The sequence below is a fragment of the Lactuca sativa genome, chromosome 9 (assembly GCF_002870075.4).
Source record: "Lactuca sativa cultivar Salinas chromosome 9, Lsat_Salinas_v11, whole genome shotgun sequence".
NCBI classification, from domain to species: Eukaryota; Viridiplantae; Streptophyta; class Magnoliopsida; order Asterales; family Asteraceae; genus Lactuca; species Lactuca sativa.
The window spans coordinates 19,894,052-19,899,016 of record NC_056631.2 but is presented as its reverse complement, the minus strand read 5'-3'; positions in this window follow the sequence as shown (position 1 = coordinate 19,899,016).

The following is a 4,965-nucleotide window of genomic DNA, read 5'->3' as shown; positions in this document are numbered from 1 at the left end:
TAAATGAATGTAAGTTTTGTTGATGCTTATGTTTTTGTATTGACAATGACATCCCAAATGTTTTAAAATGGATAAAAATATATTTCTTCGGAAATGCTTTGATAATGTATTTATCATGTTTCTCTGGGAACAAATCCCACAACATTTTTATTAAAAGAGGTACTCTGATTTTTATAAAGTATAAACAAAGATGGTCTTTTCTGGCTGTGGAAATGAGGATGTCACATTCAAAGTCTCTAGATTTTCAAATAATTCTTTTTCCAGATGTATGTACTGATTGTAATTCAAGCTTAATTCCAGAAGGTACTATCTAAAAATATTTTATTCAATTATTGTTATTAGATTTATTTCTCCATGATAATTTCATTTCTAGTTATTCTAACTATTAATTCTTCAAGATTTGAAATTTTTGTTAAAATAGTGCTCGTTTATAATAATCAAGCTAATCAAATTGATGCTTGAATTATATGTCTAACAAAATCTTGATGAATTTTATTTCTAATAGAGATATTCTTTTAAGAATACAACAAATTCAAGAATATTCTGAGCAAAAATCTTAAGGATTCTTACAAACCTACTAATCGAGGTACAATTTTAAACAATAATCATATTCATGATGCTAGGTGGCTCATAAGAGCTAGTATTAAAAATCGTTACAAACAAATACGTTATCTAAAAACAAAACTATTTGTTTTCTAAAAATAATTTTTTAAATTCATTTTATTATTTATTATATTTCCCTCTTTATTAATGTAGTTTATTAAATCTCCGTAAGTTAAATTTTGATAAGGAATGATATTATTAAAATATTCTCTTAATTTTTGTCTAACTCTTTGTGCAAATAGTTTTGGAAGAACAGCAATAAAGCGTTCTTCCCAATAAGACCTTTTACAGTCAGGTCTCGAAAAAACTTTAACAAGATAATTATCTTTATACCATCTAAAATCAATAAGTTTTCTATAATGTAAATTCATTAAAATTTCTGAAGTTTTTTTCTTGATAAGTAGTAGGATCTCCTACAAAGTTTTTGATAATAGCAAAAATTAAAGTGTTAACCATATCATCTTCAAACGTTTGTATTTGTTGATTATTTTCTTGTTTTATAATGGTTTTTTTAGCAGATAAAATATAATCTTTTTCTTCTTGTGAAATATAGAAATCTCACCAGCCTTTAAGACTGTCAGTAAAAGCAGAAGTAATAATATTAACAATTTGAAGTTGAGTATTATTATGAGCTTTATAAGCATTAGTTGCTGACTGCCATAGTCATTTCTTGTACAATATTCATAATTTGATGTTCAGAACGACCATCAATATTCCATTCATAAACAAAATTACCATCATATTGAGAACAATCAAATTGAAAAGTTCTTTCTTCAAGTTGAACATCTGGAAGAGAGGGTCTATTCCAATAGTTTCTTATTGTTGGTTTTGGATTCTTTCCAAAAGTGTTTTGTTTTGATTGATTAATTTTATTAAGATTTGAAAAGCCATTAGTGAGTTGATTAATATCATCATTGGTATTAATAAATTGTTGAGTAAGAATTTTAAAATCTGTTTCACTATTAGTATCACTATTTTCATATTCATCATTTGTAAGAGTATTAATATTGTTAGTGTTTGAGATATGAAGTTTTGAAAGTCTTTTTTCTAATTCGTTAATTAAATTCGTATTTCCTAGATTAAAATTGTCATCAATTTGGCAAGGAATAAAACTTATATTACTAGTGCTTGCTATATCTTGCTTATTAACATTTTTATCTTTGAAATTTTTTTCTTCAATTTTAACTAAATGCTCAGTAATACTATATTAGGTTTTGTTTGCATAATTATTTTGGTAAATAATTTTTTGAAGACCCTTTTCAGTAATTAATTGATTTAGGGCTTGAACTAAAGGAGTTGCAATAAACATATGGTTAATAATAATTTCTTCTTTTGGTGGAAAAGTAGTAACAATTTCTTTAATTAGAAATAATATCTTTATATTTTTTCTCTAAAATACGAGTGATAGAATTATTCTTGAATGGGTAATTTATTTAATGTTGCGGGACATAAATTAATTCAAACCATTGAAAAAAATGAGAATGAATTTTATTTGATAATACATAATCTTCTCAAAGGCCTAAATGAAGAAATCTTAAGTAGTATGAAAAATTTTCTTTGTGCCAAGCTCGTTTTTTTTATTATTGTAATCTTTATAATACTCATTATCTTTTAAGTAATCAAAATCAACTTGATATTCTAAATTAGAGAAATTCATTTTTACAAGTTGTTTTTGTTAGGATTGAAGAAATATGTTTTATGGACTCTAAACTATGACTTCGTGATTTCTCGTATTTTTTTTATTCATATCGTTAGTCTAGAAATCTTTTCTATTTGTTTATTATACTTATTAGTATATGTAGATATTTTGTATAAACTATAATTTTCTTGAGTTCTAATTTCTTCTAAAAGTTGAATGGTTTTGCATATATTAGAATTTATTTTGCAATGTCTTTCTAACATATTAGTCTAAAGTTTATTATTTTTTGAACAATTAATTTATATTTTAGAACTCATATTGTTGTTTAAATTTTGAAGTTCATCAATAAAATCTGATTTTGTAGGACTAGGAAAACTATTTTCACTAATTTGATCATTTTGATATAAAGGTTTGGGAATAGAATTAGTATAGTCAACAATTTTTAATTTTAAAAATATTGACTTTGAAAATGAAGATTTTAAAGAGCTTATTTCTGGGGTAAAAGAAGTTGATAATCTATATGATGAAATATTTAAGGAAGAATAATTTATATCTACTGAACCATCATTATATTCAATAATATTTGAGATTTGTTTTGAAGAATCTAATGGTTTTGGATCGATAACATTTTGTAAGTTCTAATTACATGATTGAGTTATATCAGACAATTTTAATCTTTTTGGTGTGTGGACTTTGATACGGTTAGTATTTGCTTCAAAAGAATTGTTTCATTTTTAAGGCTTGATAAACGTGTTTTCGGTTCAAGTGTAGTTGTCATAGTTTTGTAACAAACACGTAAATTATTGCTAAAGGTTTTGTATCATCTTTAAATTCTAAGCCTTTTGTTTCTACAGTTAACACTAAAGTGTCTAAAATATTTTTATCAAATAATCCTACAGAAAAATTTGGATAACAATTGAAATAAATAGGTCCGTAAACAATATTTGTTTCAGCCATAGCTAAAATAAAATTTTGTAAATCTTTATGTCTCCTGTCTCTTAAAATAAGGAGAACAGAAGCATCTATTCCAAGTCTAAATAGAGGTTTGATAGCAATTTAAACTAAACCGACATGTAAAATTTATATTTCATTCTATGCTCTAAAATAGATCGTGATAATAACAAATACAAACTTTGTTAGTTTTGACCGATAGACAAAGTTTGTTCTATCATTTTAATATAATAACCTTGAAAATAATCAAAAGTTCCTATTTTATATATTGTATTAATATTACTTTTAGATATTGTCCGGTTATTCAAACTTTGTTCTATGTTATTAACGGTTTCTTCAATAGAATTAATTTGATTATCATCATAATCTTGTTCATTGTTGATATTTTTAACAGGAATATATTTTTTGGATAGTATGCCTTAATATTTACTCATATTTAATTAATTTTTCTTTAAATATCTATAAAAAAAAACTTACTTGTTTTAATAACAATGTACATAGGGGAATTGTCCCGACGATGATTGTGGTCCGGCACTGCGACTTACATCCTTATCCGTGCGTTTTACGCTAATCCAACCAATCACTGGTCTTGTCTCTAAATCATACTTGTTAAAACTTATAAATTTTTTAGAGAACATTAAATCAAAATTAAATAAATTTGAAATAAATATATCATACATAACCACTCAAAAAAACTTTTCTTGGCTCTGATATCATATATAATAAAATAATAAAATGACTTTAAAATATTATTTTTAGAAAATAAGTAGTTTTGTTTTTAGATAAGGATATATATATATATATATATATATATATATATATATATATATATATATAGAGAGAGAGAGAGAGAGAGAGAGAGGGAGAGAGAGAGGTAGGTTCAAATATTTCTCACATCTATTGTGTGCTAGAATGCATCAATAAGAATTTAGTATTAATTATATGTATATTAAATGTTATCCATATTTACAACTCATTTTTATGGAAACCAATTAAATTCGTCATTAATGTTAATAATAATATTCTTTCAGAATGAGTTCATATCTAGAAGAATAAGAGTGTATTCCAGCAGAATGAGAGTGTATTCTACTAGAATACACTCTCATTCTACGTATTTCTTTCAACTTTATTGTATTTTAAGTGAGTGAGTTCTGAAACAAAACAGGAACTCATATATAAAACCTAAATATGAATTCATTCTGAAAGAATGTTATTGCTAACATTAATGACGAATTTAATTAGTTTCCATAAAAAAACATTATAATTATGGATATAATTTAGTATATATGTAATTATGGAAATAATTTAATATTTATATTTATTTAATTAAATAATTATTTAATTTACTAAAATCTTATTGGTGCATTGTAGCACACAATAATTATAAAAACAAAATAACCTAGTCCTATATATATATATATATATATATATATATATATATATATATATATATATATATATATATATATATATATATATATATATATATATATATATATATATATGTTCGAAGATATGTATACATATACAGAGTACTTGAATGTGTACAACGTCTCTTTCTTTTGTAACGATATCAGTGTACGTGACATGTAACATGTCTAGGAAAAGGCTAACCGGTACCGTTTTTCTAAATGTTTTTAGGTAATGATTTGATATATAGCCACTTGTATTTATCTTTTGGTTGTTATATAATAAAATATTAAATATATTCTTATATTTCTTTCTAATCACCTTTTTACTTATTTATATGGTGACAAGTTTTTTAATAGATT